The sequence below is a fragment of the Cydia pomonella genome, chromosome 20 (assembly GCF_033807575.1).
Source record: "Cydia pomonella isolate Wapato2018A chromosome 20, ilCydPomo1, whole genome shotgun sequence".
NCBI lineage: Eukaryota > Metazoa > Arthropoda > Insecta > Lepidoptera > Tortricidae > Cydia > Cydia pomonella.
In genome coordinates, this window is record NC_084722.1 from 8,395,162 (window position 1) to 8,416,380 (window position 21,219).

The 21,219-nt window shown below is 35.4% G+C and overlaps 1 protein-coding gene across 2 annotated transcripts in view; it reads right to left on the minus strand.

Annotated features, from left to right (window-relative positions):
• The window catches only part of LOC133528972 (TWiK family of potassium channels protein 9-like), a 485,578-nt gene that overhangs the window by 417,276 nt on the left and 47,083 nt on the right, over positions 1-21,219 (minus strand). For both annotated transcript variants that reach the window (XM_061866512.1, XM_061866513.1), the window contains exon 2: positions 6,884-6,922. The gene's annotated coding sequence lies outside the window, so the exon portion shown is untranslated. The remainder of the gene's footprint in view (positions 1-6,883; positions 6,923-21,219) is intronic.

Here is a 21,219-nt window from a genome sequence, read left to right on the forward strand (position 1 = left end):
CTCTAAAATACAAAAAATCCACAAAAATAAGTAAGTATTGACACTAAAATAACAATTGAACAGATTGACAAAGAACAGCATAGTAGCTACGCAATGTCAAACATTCAATCGTCAAAATAACAACCTTTGTTTTTACGTCTACGAATAAGCCAGAGAAAGTGACAATCCGACGGTCAAAAATATAATGGCGGTCTTGGCTTAAAACTGAGCTATTTATAACTTTCATCAAACGCTCCAGAAGTGTAAGACGCGTCTCTCGTACTTATCGCAGTGTAAAGGCACCAATAGTCAACCCCTCCACGAAATTTCTATATTCAAGAACGTCTCATTTGCCCACTAATTGATCAATAAGAATTATGAATGTTTTTACTCATCAATAATTTATTAAAGTTTAATTTTTATACAGAATAAAACGTAATTTAATTTAGCTTATGGAAATATTTCATTAAATATAATGCAAGGCCCTTCCGCCAGCAATCAGCCTTCCGTCTACCAAGACACAGCCTTCAAGTACCCAGCCTACAGCCATCCCATTTTAACGCCCGGCTATTGGATTCCAAGTTCCGTGATCTCAGTGTCCAGTGGTCAGCCACAGGATGACTACTGAGTATTTGATGTATTTCAATGAAACAAAGCCACAACAATGTAGATATTTAAAGGTGCTTGATTTAACGACTTACATTGCATTTGAAAATAAAAAAAATCTTGAAACCTATGCTCAGCCTCTATCGGCTGGCCTCTGGGTCACCAATCCCTTTAAAATTACTGCCTCAAACCCAGTAATCGGCCAGGGCTTACTTTAATATGGATTCATATTAATTTTTCACTTTCTCCAGCCAAATTAAGCATTAATTACGTGAAGCAGCGCACATGCTTTCAAAAAAACATCACAATTCGGCCGCCAACGTCTGATCAAAATACCATGTGACGCTCCAAAAAAATGGCGCATATGGCATATCCCTTAATGTCAGAAGACAGCACTTCTTTGAAGTAGTGTTGTGGTTTATGCTAAACAATTATTTTAAAAATTAAGTTACTTTTCAATTCATACTTTATTAATCTATAATAACACCTACTTTTGGCACACTGGTGCATGTCTGAGCACTGATGCCTTTACCTTATACGTTTGACTAGTTTATTACCCTTTAAACTCGAGTACCAAACTCCTTTTCTGATTAACGACCCACTACGAAATATGATTTAGTTAAAGTCTTTGTTTGTTGTTTAAAATTTCTCGTGAGAATATTTTGCTTCTATTCCATTAAACTTACGGAATTAATTTATTAGATATATACATACTATTTACTAGTATTTTGATTAATATTGGAACATAATAATTGAGGTTTTTAGTTTATGAAAATGATATGGACCGTTTATTTGTGTCAATTATTTTTATATGTTAACTAGATCGGCTAGTGCGTCTAGTTACAGAATGGAACAGTCTGCATCGATCGATCCATTGGTCGAGGGAGAAACTATCGATTGACGTCGACTGTTCCATTCTATCATCAATCGATCATCGATCGAGTGGTGTAGTAACACCCTTAGTAAACACCCATCTTCGTTACTTAGAACATGAAACACGTATCAATTCAAACAACAAACCCGCTACGCATGAACCCTTAAACAGCTAACGCGCGTTCGTAAACTTAATTAACATATTAATTACACGCGCAAAGAGATATTTGGTTAATATACATATTTTCAAATTATTACAAATTAATGCCTACTCATGTAAATACAAAATATACAAATTATATTAAGTTGAAGTATTAGCAATTTTTTACAGTCGTTAATTTTTAGGCAGGCAGGAATACCTAAATATACAGACTTACTTTTCTTGTAACCTTCATACGATATAGTGTGTTGATTATGGAAATAAGTTATAAAATAATGGCGTTGTAATATAATAATAGGCCTTTTCATCTGTGTATCTCACACAGTTTTAAGCAGCATCCTGGTAATGACACTTGCGTTCGTGGCTGTATAGCCCTATACGAGAGAGGATCCCACGTCCACACACGCGGCAGGTGTATGCTTGCCCAGGTGGGCGAGGGTTGGAGGCCTGCTCGTGGCGCCTCATGCGTTTGTCTCTTAAAGAGGTTAACCAGGCATCGTCGTGTTTGGCTTGACCATCATGAATAGCACGACACCATACGGGTCGGTCTTCGGCCAGTTTTTGCCATTGGTTACATGTGATATTAAAAGCAACCATATCACGCTTGACCATATCAACCATATCCATATCCATATCGTTCCATATCGTTGTAAAATAAATACATCTTATTAAATTAATATTATAGCAAGTTTTTACACAAATTGAATAAACCTCACAGTATAAGCTCAAGAAGGCATGTATTGCGAGTACTCAGAAAACGATATATAAAATAAATAAATATTTAAATACCTACATAAAAAATACTCATGACCCGTAAACTTATGTAAAAATATTTTTTTGAACTGAATTGGGACTTAATCGTGAATATGAATAAATCGTGATACATGCAGACTAGTCTGCCTACCTGTAACCACTAGGCAGACTAGTCTGAATCCTGGACAACTCAGGCAAATCAAGAATGCCGGCTGAACACCTTTCATAGGCGCTATTTGCCAAGGCCGGATTTCCGCCGAGGCCCACGAGAGATGCAGAAGCCCCACCAAGTGCCTAGTAGCCCTAGGTCTTTAAATCCGGGCCTGATATCTGCGGAGCATTCTTGGCATCACATGGAAGGATCGCGTGACAAATGAGTATGTTCTAAGCGAGGCACAGCTCCCTAGTATTACAGCTATAATAAAGAGACGACTGAGGTGGCATGGGCATGTGTGCATGGAGCGGACTCGTATACCACGTTAAATCCTGCTAGGAGAGGTGGCAGAGGCAAAAAGACCTGTTGCGGTTGCGGCCAGCGTGATATGGTTGCTTTTAATATCTCATGCAACCAATGACAAAAACTGGCAGAAGACCGACCCATGTGTCGTCGTGTTGTTCATGATGGTCAATCCAAGCACGACGATGCCTGGTTTGACGTCTTTAAAAGAGAAACGCATGAGGCACCACAAGCAGGCCTTCAACCCCTGTCCACCTGGAAGAGCAATACACCTGCCTAAAACATCTGACACAGAAGGACCCTATAACTAACTTAGTTCTGTAGGGTTAGCATAAAACCAAACACCTTATCTAATAATAAAGAGAGACAGTCTACAAAAACCCTTACAACCCTAACACAAGCTTACACTCTAACAAGAGTTAGGTAAAGCCTAGTAGAGCTCACATACATTTAAAAGTCAAAGTAAGTGGCCGCTCATAAAGGCCTGAGCCGCAGATTACTCAGTTTAGACGAGGCATCCATGACTCACAGTTACCAATTTAATTAAGACGGTTCTTGAAATATAGTTACGTAGACTATCTGCACTGTGAACTCTTAGGTAGAAGCTAGCTTGATTTTAGGTATATAAATATTTATAAATACTTAAATACATAAACAGCACCCATGACTCAGGAAAAAATATCCGTGCTTAGCACGAATAAATGCCCTTACCAGGATTCGAACCCGGGACCATCGGCTTCATAGCCAGGGTCACTACCCACTAGGCCAGATAGGTAGTATTAAAGGAAGTTCTTATAGCGACTTCATCCGAAATAATACTTATCCACCTGGTTAAAAGTATCATTTCCGTAATAAAAACTATCCTTTCCTGGACTTAAACTATCCCCAAACCCAACAGATATTATTTTCTTTCGTATTATAACATTAGTAGCGATCACACAATATAGGTACGGCCAAACACATAAACCTCTCAACCAATTCATATTTAGTTCCCATTAACCGTCTCAGTTTAGTAGTAGGTACATAAATATATGATCACCATAATATTTTGTTTCAGTTGCATCCACTCTTACAAGCTGTCATGTACGTCTATATACCAAATCTGGCAAATGCAAACATGTCTTACAAATGAGTTTCAAGCGCGCATAGTATAATGGCGTCTATTGGAGATAGTCTAACGTCCCGTGTACACAGGTGTAGTGCGTGCTCAGAGTCACTGAACTTTGCGTGCGGCAGTGACTTGACCCACATAGCTTGGCTACAGCTAAAACCTTCTTTAGCATAAACACTGGTATTCACTTTATTAATGACCGAGGGGTTCTCTCATTAGAGTTAAAAATATCTTCCGTTTTCCTTAAAAAATTCTGTGTGGACAGGAATAACAGATCTTTGAGACGTGGTTTCAAATGAAAGTTGCTACTGCTACTTACCAGTCTATGTATATTAATAATAAGTAAGTTTGGTGGGAACTTGTGTCCGTAGCAAAACTAGTTACCGCGTGGTAAACAGTCTAGAGCATTTTAATGAACTAGCGATGCTGGCATTATGATCTGAGCTAATCACAAATAAATTTTTGACGAAAATTTCAATTTTGGTACAAGCTTTTATCGCGGATTGTATTTTCTTACCGCAGGCAACGAATACTTGAGACAATTATAAAAACCCCAAACACAATTTGCGTTATGATTATGAAACACAGATCAGCTCGATGGTATCATAATATTTCATTGTCATCCGATATACATATGCATGCAAATTTTCAGCTTAATCGGAAATCGGAAAGTGACTCAGATTTAACCTGCAAGATTTGACCCACCTAACTAACAAACTTACATACTAACAGAGCATGTTAAATTAAAGCTTGTAAAAAGAGATTTAGCAAGTTCAGTAATAAACGTTAAAATTCCCAAAATTTTCTTAATCAAAGTGTATTTCATTAACTTCAAATAAGGGATAATTTTGATATCAACTTACTATATCAGAAGCACTCCATGCTTTGGCAACACTTGTGCGTTATGCCACAAAAACCTTTATAGCAAAGCATCTTGCTTACTGTTGCTACATTATAAACGGCTTCTAATTTAGCAGACGTAGGAAATTTTTAAAATTATTGTTGGCAATTTTTGAAATAATTTTAGGCATTTTTTTTAATTATTGTTAGCAATTTTTAAAATAATTTTAGGCAATTTTTAAAATTATAGTTGGCATTTTTTTAAATCATTATTTTGTCGACCTGTCTGACCTAGTGGATAGTGACCCTGCTTATGAAGCCGATTGTCCCGGGTTCAAATATTTGTTCCTAAGTCTTGGATGTTTTCTATGTATTTAAGTATTAATAAATATTTATATATCATATATATCGTTGTCTAAGTACCCTCAACAACAAAGCCCTATTAAGCTTACTGTGGGACTTATGTTATAGTCAATTTGTGTAATACTCGTACTTTCCTACGACATTTATTTATTTATTATCCCGCATTCGATGTTATTCCAATGCACCTTACTATTATTTTACTGTTATGAACAACAATTAAGTAAGCACTCGGTATAATTAGAAGCAAACCAAATATGTTGTTCAATGTTTTGATTTGTTTTATTTGTTGTTCAGACATCACCTAAATGAGGAGCTATATTTGTGGAAACGCATAATAATTACTAGAATAATAATAGCTGTAAAGCAGTATTATTCTACCTATAATAATGTGACGTCATCGTACATTATTTTGTGTTAGTGTTTGTTTAGTTCGTAACAATGTTTACAGTACATATGGTCCTACTTTACCGCACTAGTGCGATAATTAGCACATTACGTAACTATGTCAAAAAATTTAAGGGCCATATGTACTGTAAAATGTTCTATAATACATGTGCGAAAAGGCAATTCGCAACTATTTGGTGCCACTTTAAAACACTCTGTTCAGTCGTGTTTTAATTTATCCCCACTCGTTGCAAATCCACTATTTTTCGCTCTTGTATCATAATTATACTATTATGCTATGATTTCTCTCTATATTATATTAGGTTGGAGCGGAAAAACGTTGCAAAATACCACATTCAAGATTTATAGTTTTAAAAGTTTTCATGCGAAATTTAAACATTATAACTAAATTATCTTGAGTATGAAATTTTGGAAAACTAAAACACAGAACGGTGTACCTTTTTATTTTTATACGACTTTTTCGTCTAGTTTCCAAACTTGCTGGTACAACACAATTTTTATTTAAAAAAATATACATTTAAGGCTGGCTGTTTAAGGTGGCTAGAGGGTATAATATTTTTTCCTCGATAAATTAAACACTCAAAATAATTAAACACAGACATGAAATATCATTATATTAAACACAACATTCGTAATTAGCTTTCTGCGGTCGCGTTTTACCAGATTCCCGTTAATTTTAATTAATTGACATCGGAAAGTTCGAAGAAATGTATAGGTACTTTATTCTATTCATATCTTGAGCGTAATGAAAACTTTGCTCGTTTGTAAAACTGGAACTGACGTCAACTTGAAGTTAGACGACATGACATGGCGGTTACTTTCCCTTTAAAAGTATTTGTAAATTATTTCGCTGTATGATTTACTTTACGTCAATTTATTAACTTTGGCATTTCTGTCTCGTAGATTTATAATATGATTCGGTTCGCTTCCATGATTTTTTAGGGTTCCGTACCCAAAGGGAAAAACAGGACCATAGTACTGAGACTTCGCTGTCCGTCCGTCCATCCGTTCATCCGTCCATCCGTCCATCCGTCCACCAGGCTGTATCTCATGAACAGTGATAGCTAGACAGTTGAAATTTTCACAGATGATGTATTTCTGTTGCCGCTATAACAACAAATAGTAAAAAGTACGCAACTCTCGGTGGGCGAGTCCGACTCGCACTTGTCCGGTTTTTTACCGAACCGTACACCATTTACACGGAAGAGAAGTAAATCACAAATAAAATGAGTTGAATAACTAGATAAGATCCAAGACACAAAGCTCAGCCTACATTACTCGTAGTACTCTTTTAATATTGTTATGCTATGAAATTAAGTTGTTTATTTTTTTATACCTTTAAATCTGACGGTTACAGCTTTCTGGTCATCCACACCTGGAACAATACAATAAATAAAAATGTTAACACTGGATTACCTTTCTTTCTTAAAGCGTCCGGGCTCCTAACAATTTGTAGGTCCATTCGTTCCTAACGGATACAGGAGGCCAATCGAATTAGATTATGATGGCAAAATGTTGTAATTTGGTTATATTTTTAGTAGTAAGAGCGTCTCTTTCAATCTCGAGCCCGTGCGTTCAAACCCCGGCTCGTACCAATGAGTTTTTCGGAAGTTATGTACGAAATAACATTTGACATTCACTTTCGGAGAAGGAAAACATCGTGAGGAAACCGCACTAATCCAATTAAAACCTAGTTTACTCTCTGGGTTGGAAGGTCAAATGGTAGTCGCTTTCGCAAAATCTAGTGGCTACGCCTATTCCTGGGATCAGTTAAGCGGACCCCAGGCTCCCAACAACGCGAGGAAGGTGATGCAGATGAGTAGTTAAAACGCACATGTTATAGCCCAATACTACAACTATGTCCACAAGTACAATAATCAACTGCCTATACCAATGTTATTTTTAGTATTTTTGGGGTGTTTCCGCCATAAAACCTCCTTATAAAACTATCTTGCCTTATAACTAAGTATTTCAGGCAATAGTCACACCTAGGGTTTGCAATCGGGATCCGCGGAAATTTCTATACATTTCGGAGCCGTCGCCGTCGTGCAAACCCTAAACCAAGATATTTGAGTAAGTTTAAGACCGTAGTTGAGCGATTTTGCGATATAGTTTTTATAGTATTACGATAATTATGGGGTTTGCACGACGGATGCGTGGATCAGGTTCCAGATCCGGATAATTTCATACATTTGGGATACGGATTGCAAACCCTATGTAGATACCTAGTAGTAGTCTATGTAGGTCTGTGAGTAGATACTTAGTAAGCCTCAGAGCGCATCTCATAGAATATTAAGTGATATTATGATAAATCCGCACTCAACATTAGCATAAGAAGCACGGCCCGAATAAAACATTTAAAAACCATTGAACCGTTAGGCCGTTACCAAACAAATTGCTAGAATAAATCCGAAGGCTGTTCTCGATAAGAAATGAAATAAGGCCCGTGAAGGGCTAACGACATCAGGGCCGGCGCCGGCACATTAAATGGATTGACGATGGAAGAAGTGGAAAACATGGCGGATTGAAAAGCTACTATTTTGATCTGCCCATAAAAGTTTAGGTTGACCATGAGAAAAAAAAACCATAAAAACAATTGAAATTCCATTAACGTTTAATGTTATAAACAGTTCCATATGAGCCTATAAAACAGTACATTTCACTTTTCGTAAAACAGTTAAAGCATTATAGTAAATTTTACTATTTTAAGTATTACTGTAATGTTTAAGATCGTTTATTTTTATCGTTTTTTTTTTTTCAATAATTAGTAAAATTCAAACTATTAACGTTACTGTAGTTTTTGTATTTAATTGTTTTTCAAACATTAGTAAATATTGTATAAAGCAGTTAATCTTAACGCAAATCACTTCAATGTGTGCTCGATAGATCTTTTTTTTGTGGGTCCGTCTACTTTAATATTATACCAACTCCTATTTTGGTCCACAAGCAGTAACCTGTATGAGAATATCCGTTGAATATGTAATTATCACCGTAACAACGTGATTGTAAATAAAGTGAGTGCCGCAAATAGCCAACAGGGTTGTTAAGAAAAGTATTCATCAATTTGCGAGTGCTGGCAATATATATGAATTCAAGAGGCTTAAGAACCTATATTTATGCTTTAACGTAAATCATACATCTTATACTTAATCGCCTTACCATTGAAAGGCATAATTGGCTGGATGAAAGTACCTACAAAAATTATCGAAGACATCCCTGCAGGACAATCAGAAAAAAATCGTGTGATGCTATACAGCCCGACCACGGAAGATTTTTGTAATTTCTTTTGCAGTACAAATTCACGAAAAAAATATATTTATGTACTTATATTAAAAAAATATACTCATACGGTTTAGGCACTGTGATATGGGGCTCGGCGTCGTGCTGGGTAGATGCTATCTGGCCAGACCACACTTTAATTTTTCACATAAGTAACCTTAATTGAATAGTTATAAATTATAATACTACAAAATAAATGTAGGTCAGCTCATTTCATATACAGACAAGCAAAACACAAATACACATTTCAAGCTCTTCATATCATGGATGCCAACTCTTTAAATATTTGATACATTAAAATAATCAGAACAAGCAATCATCATTTAAAAACTCAAATAGCATTTGTTATATCTCACAGATGCAACAAACATATGTATGTCGTTAAAGAGCTCTTGGAAACATTTCAAGCGTCCCTCTTATTTCATAGTGCACGGTCACCCGAGCGTAGGACAGGAACAGTCTATTCAAGCCAGTCAACAATACGAGGCAGGCAATCCGTTCGCGACACGTGACTCCACTGCAAAAAGGTACGTTCTGCCCGACACACTTTCTGCACTAGAAAATTAAGAGGGCTTTAAATACTGTAACAACTTAATTATGAATGTTTAAAACTTTTTGAAGACTTTATAGTAAGATAATTACAAAGTTAAACTGAATTACCAAATTTACCTAGTTTTTATCACTGAGGTTTGTTTGAAGGAGCACCCTGATATTTTATTTAATTCGCTTAGAGGTCGATTTATTAGACCTAGCGCAGGGTTTTTATGAATAATTCAATATTTCTTTTAAATATTGGCCACTTGCTTTGAATATTAATAAACTTAGATAATATTTAAATAACTATTTAATATAATACATGATCGGCATTTTAACGACCGTGTGATTCTTTGAATGATAGTGGCAATCTAGGAGAACATGTTTTTTTATGGTTTATAACCTTTAATCTGTATGACTTTACATAGTAATTAGTGCTTTTTTCTCGACATATCTGTAATCATTCGTTAATTACTTTCATAGGTACAACGAAGTCGCTCTTAGTACATATCAAAGGAAAGCAAACGATAGAGTACCTACCTAAAAGCTATAAATTGGACTCTAGATTCTCTTCTGATTCTAGGATCCAAATGTGGATGTTTTCTTCGAATGTTTGTTCGAAATATGGATGTTTATCATTAGCATTCGTTTGATTCGCACTGAATACGACACCCTGTAGCCCTGTACATCTACTATTAGAAGACTATTGTAATGTAACGTTTACTCAAGTATTGGCTGTTGTATTTATTAATGTTGCTACTTATGTTTTTTTCAAGTCACTGTAAATGCTGTATACCCTATGCATCTCTTGTACCAAAATAATGTCTTGTTAATAGTTTTGTAAATGCTAAAATTTGTTATCTGTTATTTTTCTATAGTTTAACATACTTTCTACACCTAAGATACTGTGAACTAACCGCGTGGATGCGGTGCTCTCTTAGCACAAGTCTTTTCTCACATATAAAGAGGCACCAGCACAGATACTGTTAATTGGTTTGTTAGCTACTGAATAAAAATATTGTATTTATTTGATTGAACCCTTGAAGCCTCCTTACAGAATACATTTTTGTTTTTTTTTTTACTGCCCAATAAATTTAGACTTATAATATCACAATAAAACTACAATAATTTACCTGAATTAAAACGTACCATCTTCAATACATTCTCCTTAGGTTTCGAAACACAAACGAAAACATTTGTTAAAAATTATCAGCTATTGCACAGTAAAAATCTTTCAATGTATTTTGGCATCCATATTTTATGCATATCAAAGCAAATTCACAATTAAAGGAAGGTATAATTAAGAAGTTAATTCGCTTATAGCCTCGAAATGGCTTTTTCACAGGGCAAGTGGCAAGTTAGCGGGTAACAAGTCGTTAGCTGCACTTGATAGTCTTAATGGAAACTTGGTTGTTTCGTATAACGACGGCCATTTTGGCATCGTGGTCTAACAAGAAACAATGTACATTTTACGATCCTTCATTATGTAGCATTTAAGTCGAACAACAAAGATATTAGAAAGATATCGGCGAACCTACAAAGAAACCACCAGTATTTAAGTTGAATATTTAGTTAATAGTTTACCACTAAGCTACAATTATAATGACCACCAAAAATACTTTGGTATCCTAATAAAAAAATCTCTCTTACCAAAAAAATATACTGAACACCAAAAAGGTAAGTTCTAAAATTACACAAGTACGATCTTTTTTTATCACGACTGCATTTCAAATTAAATTCATATACCAAATATAATGAATGATCACCAAATCTTGAAGAGCAAATTAATGCGATATTATTACCTAAACGCACCACTATCCCTATCATAAAATTTATACATATTACCAAATAAAGTAAAATGATCCTCTCAGAACCGAACTGCTATCAGAAAAGTGGGTTAGGTCAGGTTAGAACTGCGACCCTTACAGAAAATAAATGCTACAAGATAAGTGGGTTAGGGGTTAGGTTTGAACTGCGATCCTCACAGAACCCAACTGCTATCAGAAAAGTGGGTTAGGTTAGATTAGAACTGTGACCCTTACAAAGAAGAAATGCTACTAGAAAAGTGGGTTAGATTAGGTTAGAACTGAAGCCCTTGCAGAAACTTAAGTAATTTAATAGAATAACGAGATGTCAAATGTTTGGAAGACATAATTAATTAAAATGTCGTTAGAATTTTGGTGCGTTTCAATATTGGGTTAACAATGATTAGTTTAGATTTATTTGCTTTAAAAGGATAGGAAAAATGTCGGGTTAACAAATATTAGTTTGGTTTCATTTGCTTTAATAGGATAACAAGATGTTATATTTCACATTAAAATGGGAGTTTTAATTTTGGTGATCATTTACAATTTTTGGTAACAAATGGTTTTTTGATGTTACATTTTACTATATCTGGTGATCATTTAAATACCAGTAATTTTTTTATAACATTTTAGCTCCGTCACAACTCGTCTGGTCTTAATGTCGGCCTCTTCTGCAATGCCGGGCCGCCCTTCCGTTGAATCTGACAGCGAGATCTATTCTAAATTCAAACATGTAATCGTCGCCATTTACCGAGCAAAAGGCTGTAAAGGTTGCAAACCTTCAAAGTATACACTGATTGAGGAAAAGTCACTTTTTGTTTGATGGTTGAACGGCCATTTGATGAAGGCACAAAGACTTAAGATGTACCCCAGCCCTCTATGTAGTTATATGCAGCGGTCCGATTCGAACTTTAAGATACGTCAAACACTTGCTAAAGATACGATATGGATTAGATATGTCAGTAAGTAACATCTCTTTAAACAAAAACGTCGAAATGTATCTTACGAACTTTAAGATATATTTTGACGTTTTTTTTTGGGAATTTTGAATCGGGCTGCAGAACTGGTGTGAAATTTACATCAATATTCAATACTGTATGAATTTGTGGCCGTGATCCTGAATGTAAAAAAGGTGGTAAGATCATGGTAAGATATTTTGAAGTTTTTTCGGGAATTTTGAATCGGGCTGCAGAACTGGTGTGAAATTTACATCAATATTCAATACTGTATGAATTTGTGACCGTGATCCTAAATGTAATAAAGGTGGTAAGATCATGGTAAGATATTTTGAAGTTTTTTCGGGAATTTTGAATCGGGCTGCAGAACTATATAGGAGGCAAACGAGCAGACAAAACGTCTGATGGTAAGCGATTACCGTTACCCATGGACATCCGCAACGTCACAGGGATAAGTGGACTAAATACAAATACACAGAAAAATCATCATAACATTTTTCAAAACACATAAAGTACATATTACGGTAAAATCTGAAAAATTAATAGGACTCTGGGTCTGGATTTCCGGAGTTTCTAAAGCAGTTTTGTGAGATCCTCCTGTACAAATATTATTATATATCAGTCCGTCCCCTTTTTATGACGCCGACCGCAGAATATAATGTTCGTATAATTAAGTTCAATAAAGATAAGCGTAATGTATACCGCAGTCAAAATTATTTCTTCCATCCGCGATGCCTACGCGTGAACATGAAGTGTGTCTTGAATTACTATAACAACCTTTGAAAACAGAGACTTACGATTACCGTGTCGATATCCGATAATAACATATTATTATGACGTATCATCAAAATATATAGATTAGCACCAAAATCTGGTTGCCAAAACATGCGGAAAGAAACCGTGTGAAGAGGTTTACTGCCTGAAATCTTCTTATTATTTATCGTAAATACGAGTACAAATCGAAGTTTTATTCTATTTAAAAAAGTCAAGTTATCTGCTTTGCCCGAAGGTTGACTGGTAGAGAATGCCTTATAGCATTAAGCCCACCTTTTGTAAGTTTGTATATTCTTTTGTGCAATAAATAAATAAAAACAAGTATAGGCCAATCAAATTAGATCAAATTAGTTCCAACCGGGTCCGGGTCCCGGGTCCGGGTCAAATGTGTATAATACACATTTAGTTCCAAATGTCGTGTGTTTGTGATTAGCATGGATATTTGTTCCTGAGTCATGGGTGTTTTCTATGTATTTATAAATATTTATATATTATATATAATTATCGTTGTCTAAGTACCCTCAACACAAGCCTTATTGAGCTTACTGTGGGACTTAGTCAATTTGTGTACTAATTTCCTATAATATTTATTTATTTTATTTAATACGCATAATATGAACACTCCCAAGAGGTGAGCAAAATCTTTAACTCTTCATCAGATTCTTGCTTGTAGCTCGAAAACGGTACGTTCGACGGAAAATTATAAGATGATGAAAATTGATATCTGAGAATCCACAAAGTACTTTAATACGAATTCATAGTCATAGTTGTAAAAAATGGCAGCCATTTTTAGTTCAATAATTTTAACTGTAACTGGTTCCCCACGATACAGGCGTAGCCTAGTGCGGAGACCCCTGACATATTCCGTTATGTGTTTTATTGATAATAAAATGTATTCTTATTCTTATTTAATTTTGAAATCCGTAAACGCCTTTTAACCAGTGACTGATCCACGAAACCTTGCTGATATTGCCATTGAAACTGATGATGGGTTCCTTCTACATCGAGCGGTTTGGCAAACCAAGGAAAAATGTGTCTCCCAAGGCTCTCAAAATGTATGCACACCTCCTGGAATTGCGCAAACTCGGATTACACGCATTTAGGACCAAATGGTTAATACCTCCATTAACAATGTCCAGCTTGCTGGGAATTAATTCCTCAAAACGCTTTGTTGGATTTAATTTGATTGCATTACAAGTCATATGAAACGGATCCCAAGTCGCAACGGCGTTTTGTGTGCGTCACTATTCCGTTCTCGTATCTGTAGACATAGACAACCATTGTGTATTGTGTGAATGCAAAATTTCACAATCATTATTTATTGACAGCTTATGTTATCGTCGTTAGAATGAAACCAAGCAGTTACTTAGTTTGAAAATTCTATGCAGTTCTGCATGGTATTTTTAATGCTAACGTGTGATGTCATCATTAATTTCAAATTTCTTTTTCTTTTATAATGACACTCCCACACTTTGTTCAAATCAATGTCAAGTTAGCTTACGGACTCTATCGAATTAGCATTCTTTTAAACAAACAAACACCAGTAACATTTTTGTTTAAAACGTTCCAGATTTTCTTCTTATCTTCTCTAATTTCCATCTAATTCTTAGAACGTTTAAAGCATGTCCAACAGGTTTCTAATCAATCACTATTTTCCTTCTAGTTTTAAACAGCAGCTCTTGTGGATAATTAAGTGTTAACGATAGAAAATTACCGCAGCCCATCGTTAAAGCTACGGTTTAACTTCAAAGAGTACAAGCATATAGACGAGTCTACATTTTGAACGGCTTCCATTTAACCTGCTTCTATAGAGATGGGAAAGTAATGTCAGAATATTCGAACTCTCAAGAAAAGAGCGCACTAAAGAGATAAAGGTAGTTTATTTTCCAAGTAGGCTACTTAAAAATAAAGCTACGCCGGCTTTAAATAAAAAAATACAATTTAAATGAATACTAAATTAATCTTCTCCCTAAGGCCGGCAACGAACTTACAACCCCTTTCGTGTTGTGTATGTCCATGGGCGGCAGTAATAGCTTACCATCAGGTGATCCATCTGCTCGTTTGCTTTCATATATCATTAAAAAATTTGCTACTTCATGAGAACAACAAAAATCGATATTATGTTATTTGCCTCTCTATCGCTCGAATATGCAAGAGTTATAGAGAGGCAGAGTCATCATCAATTCATCATAGATTATAGCAACGAGAGTAGAACTAAGACGTCCGATATATAAAATAATAGCGATCGATTTGTTGGTGCACATGTAGACCCCATTCGAAGACATGTACGCATAGATATTGTTAATCGTTAATAGCGGACTGAATTCCACAATAAAGATGTGTAGATACTTTTTCTAAGAGATATACCGAGAAAAAAACCAGTCTCTCGCTGATTGGACAACTTTTTTCTGCTGAATGTAGAAAAAACACCATATTGTTATAGTGCTATGACGTCAGTACGGATAGGATAGTCGTGTTTTTCTGCGTGATAGCAATGATAATTTGAAATAGAGGTGGATTGTCAAAGAAAACTTTGTAGCGACAGTAAATTTACTGCCATCTTTCAACACATGATTAAACCTTTTAGACCGCTATTTGACTTTGATCCTTATTATATCACTGATATGTGTTAAATTTGTTAAATATCAAAAAGTGGCGCCATCTAATAGATCAAAGGCTGTATTTGTTGCTCCTCCCCCATTTCATCTCTATATTATTATACCTCTATGGTACTATGGTCCATGTAATCCATGAGCCTACCTAGCGCCACCGGAGAGATTAGGAATATTATTTAAAGCTGAAAGCTGGTCACTGTTGCAAAAGTTCTGCCATAAGAGATTTTCCTCCTTTTAACTCCACACTCCATTGTAATAATGACAGTATCTGTCTATTTTAATCGCATTGTATTAAAACGTGACAATAATTTAATCACGTGGAACTTTCAGCGCCCCACACTACTGGCATTCGTGAAGCGGAGGTGGCAGATAGTTAAACAAGCGCGGTTTCCGCACCAGTGGCCCGACGATGGCCTATTTTGTATCGGTGTTACATGAATTTAGTCTGCCACTATAGTACAGTCAGCATCAAAAGTAGCGGATGAAACAACGCGCCAAAAGTCTCTGACATTCCGGACAACTTTTCCAAATATAGATAAATTTATAAAATTCGCGCTCAAAAGTATATCTTTTACGGTCTTAGTTGTTCTATATTAAAGACATCACTTTTTGTTAAGCTGTTACAGAATGGTAGACACTTATGAAACATTATTTGATCCGCTACTTTTGATGCTGACTGTACAAGCCGAGAATAATATTAATATGTGAGAACTACAGAATGATTTATCTCTTAACAAAACCCGCTAGGCGGGTTCTCTGTTCGTAGGCGCTTTTGGCTACATACCTACGTTTTTTCCGCGTTATCAGCTACACTCGTATCGCGTAGCTCGCGCTGGGAGTGAATGGCTGAAAGCGTTAAGGCCCATGCACTTAAATGTAATTTCGAATGATAACTTTGTTTTAAAAAAAGATACTGTTACTTCCGAAGCTATATGTATAAATTGACTTTTCTAGATTAGTATTACTTGCTCTTTGTGAATCTCTAATCTTATTCAAACGTAATTAAGCAGATACCATTATAGGGAGATGTCTTCAATGTTAACCGAAAAAACTCATACAGTGAGTGCAGAATGCAGGTGCTCGATTTTGTTTCGCTATACCGCCCAGAACTCACATTTTATTTTATTTTATTTTTTTATTCAAACAGATTACACATTATTACAGTGAGACACTAAGGTACTGTGGAATGCATACAATATTATTACTATCCTAAAACGTTAACATAAAGTTGTGTTATACAATAACAATAAACTTAAATACTAACCGAAGACGCGTGATCATTCATCGCCGTCGCCTCACATAACTTCTTACATTCGTCACATAATAACTTCCAACTACTGGCAAAAACATCACAGTCTGGTGCTGATTTGAGAAGTGCGTTTAGGTATTGAAATGAAAGTTCAGTCGTCGGGCGTCAGACCGTCAACAACTCCAGTATCTCCTGAGGATGCCTCGTTGAGAGGCAAAACGCGTGTCGACTTTTGTACTTTCGAGGTTGGGTTGTTATATTTATTTGCGTATTTATTTTTGCGGTGGGAGGGTGGGAACATTAGTTGCCTGTAAAAATCCGCAAGTACCTAAGTATAACGGATTAGCACTGATTGACTAGCGCGTTCTTTTTTTGCAGATTAGCAAAGTATTATTTTTTTTATTTTTAGTTAATAGATCTTTTCATTATTTCAAGGAAACATAAAGAATGTCATCATTGCAGGTGATACAGAATGCATTTTCTACACTATAATTTGAATTCTACCTACTTAGTTTCTTCTTTTTTTTTCTTCAAAATCGTAAAAAAACACCATTTAAAAAGTCATGCAATATTAATGGTAAGTGGTCATTGTCAATATTTAATCAAATCAGACTCAAATCGACGTTCAATAATGACCTTTATTCTAAAGTAACAACCGGAAACGAATTCTGGGAATCTGCACTCAGCAAAATGGATTGTTAGATTGGTAACTCCATCTGTAGGATTAATTGCTACTATAAATAATAAATATATGTTAAATAAAATGTATGTTAGTAGAAAAAAAAGTCGGGCTATTCAGTGACAATATTTGAATGTTGCTGGTATTACAATTACTAAAGCAATTTTTTACTTTGCCCCATCCCATAAGTTTTTTTTAGTATTAATTTACCTATTTTGTTTATACACAAAGTAAAATTATGGCCCACTATCCTTTACTTTAACAACATAATAGGTTTTAAATATTTACAATAATCGAATTTAAACGTCCGTATTTTAGACATTCGTGCGACATGTTTTGTATGTATGTATACTTTATTGTACGTAAGACAGGTAAAGATACAATAAAGAAATGGAATGTTGGCAATGTAAAAGGCGAACTTATCCCTATAAAAGATCTCTTCCAGTCTCACCTTTGAGTAATAGGAAAGCATAGGTCTCCATTTTCGTAATCTAAGCTCTTCGGAGACCATAGGTATTTATTTTCAACCTAAACTTACCCAAGCTCTCATAAGTATGCCATGCGAGTGATAATAATGCGTAAAATTGATTTATTCTTTATTCAATTCGAATTTTATTTTAGGGTTTTGCATTATGAATATAAAAGTAAAATATAAACATACAAAACAATACAAAATATATATAAACACATTATAGCCTAAAACAACTACCTAACCTAACTAGCATTATAGTATTTTATGCAACAGTTGTATAAGAAGGGTCAAAAAAGGCGAGTGGCGTGAGTTACATTGTAAAGGAATACGCCACGAGAATTTTTTGACCTACTTATACGTTGCATACAATATTTTTCCTACGAGTCAACAAAAATAAATCTTAATCTAGGTAAACAAATTACAGCAAAAGTATATAGCCAAGACGCGCGAGCATGCCTTGTTACGCGCCCGGCCCGCCCCGGGCCGCGGCCGGCCGGTCAGCGACACCTCCTCGTAACTCATGAGGCCCTGGTACTTGCTACTTGCTAAATAAATTTTTTGGACAGTTTTTTCTCAATTTTGGCCACCGTAGCCTACGGAGACTAACAAGCAACGCTAAGCGGTCTTCGTAGTCTATGGGTGTTGCTATATTACGGGTGTCACATGCGTGTTTCTGACTTATGAAGTAATTATTTTTACTATGCAACCAAATGAATATTTTGTAAGTTGGCAGCAATGCACTTAGTTAAAACTGTATTCGTTTTGGTTTTGTTAGGTTGGTAGCCATTAATCGCAGTAACGTTATAGCTTATAAAAGCACAAGAGCTTTTATGAGGAATAGACAATATAGACTTTTCTTGAAACCTTTTATGTATGTTCTTATATTCGTGTTAATGAATGCATAAATGACAGATAACAGTAGAGGAGTAGGAAAAAACCTAATCTAGGGTGCCGCCGGCAGCGGGGCAGGATCCAAGCTGCCGGTAGTCAGGACCGCAGAACCGACGTACTATACGCGCCGTGTTTAATATTACCGCCTTTTGCATCTGACCCTCGATTCAGCCACTGAGCGACAGTCACTATTGGTGTTGGTCGAGACTCTTTGCTACAAGAATGATCATTGAGTCAACATCCCACATGGCGGTTATCTCGTGAAGACAAGTCCAGCATGACCTAGGTACTTGCTGGACTTGTCCTTGACTTGACAGCTTTCAATTCTTACAAAAATCCACTTAAACAATTCAAAGGAAATGAAAATGATAAAAATCGTTTATGGCGCTAAGTAAAACGTGCCTAACACCGAATAGAGCGCTAGTTAACGTCCCTATAGACGCCGGCTATCATAAATCATCTCCCCAATATCCTCCAATATCAGCACAGTTTTCAATTTGCCGAAATTAGAAGAGTGAGTGATCGAACACGATTAATTATTCGGGAAATATTAAAGGAATAATGATTTCGTGGTCGCCGTTCTAGCGTCTTGTATAATTTTTGGGAGGACGTGATAAGGTTATTGTTTGATTTTAAAAGATTTTTTTTTAAAGAGGAAAAGGGACGAAGGTTCTCTATACAAACGTAGGCCTCATTTTCCGGACTTGACATTTTTGTAAAAAAAAAATATATTTATTAAGTATAGCTATGTCCTTTTGTTTAATTTTTTCGATTTTATGATTATTATAAGAATTAGGAGCGAAAAAAATCCATACAAATTTTTACAAGCTGCTAAAAATAATATAATAAAAATAATAATTCAGCCTATATACGTCCCACTGCTGATGGGCACAGGCCTTCTCTCATGCATACATCTGCGAAGAAATTCAAAGGTGTATGTGAAGTCCCCAATCCGCATTGGGCTAGAATGGGGACTATAGCCCAAGCCTAAAAAAAGCTTCTAACTCTTATAATATTTAAAAAATGGCAAAAAAATAAACGAAGGTGGGCATTCCTTCGTTTATTTTTTTGCCATTTTTTGCTATGGTTGTTAAAAATATTTTCTATTATGTCATTACTGGGAGAGGAAAATGAGGACTAAGATTGTATGGAGAAGCGATCGTTTACTTTTTTCTTGCGATAAATTGATTTTAAACTGTCGTGAGTCATACTTAGTTCTCTGAAACATGTCACGCAAGTGACAAAAAATCGAAAGTAAAATTAGTTAAAAAAATGATTTCATTTCGTTTTTAGCTAGTAAATATATATAATCGTTAAATTCACACCTGCAAAAAAATACGTTTGGTTGAAAAAACACCTAGGCATCAGATAGTATCTTAAAGAAATTTAAAAGATAGCAAAATTTTCATTATCATAGAGATTTTTTATAGAATAGCTATTTCCACTAATTTGCCTACTGCGTCCGCAGAAGCACATTTCAGCTTGACTCTTTAAATTATTAGTTACTTATTTAATATTGTTGTGCCTAACTATAATAAAGATTAAAATAAGCAATCATTGAATAACTAAATCCAGCCAATATTGAAACAATTGACATTTCAAGTTCCATTAATCACACCCACTAAATTGATGCGGTGGGCAGAGAAACTGAAGTTTATTTGGTTTGAAAACAAATAGATTCTAGCTAAATATTGGTTTATAGACTTATAGAATACTACAAATCAGTGTTGTAACATTATTAGAATTACTGTATAATCATGATTGTTGGATAAATAAATAAGAAATATAAATGTTTTACAGCGAATGACCAAAGTACTCTCAAAAGGACGAAAAACCTGATTCCGTTGTTTGCAGAACGGAGGTAATACATGTCCAAACGTTGTCAATAGGCACCGTAAGTCCTAGGTATAAATAGATATTTGATCATAGTGTGGAAAAAATAAATAAGATAAAAAGATGTAAGCGGCGGGATTGATAAGGCGTTACAAACAGCGAAAGACATAGTTGACGACAAGTGATATATTTTTAAACTTGGCGGATTTTTACAGACTTTGTAACAGTGCACAAAAAAGACAACACAGTCCGTGTAAAAGTGTAGACCCACAAAAGTATGCAGGAGCAAACACTATTAGCACGAACTAAACCACAGGTTTCAACACTTATAAGTCTCTGAGCACCTCTTTTGACAATATACACGAAGTAGCTCAATTAATCAAACTTAGAACTTAACTGTTCTATGAAAGACAAACGCTTGGGCGTTCTATCTCGACACCACCGCCATCTAGTGAACGGTTTGCATATTAATGTCAGATACATGCGATGAAACTGAGAAAGATTAACGCTTGCGCGATCTAACTCGATGCTTGCGTTATCTAGCGAGCAATTGGGTACACTTTTTGTATTGGAAGTGGTGTTATG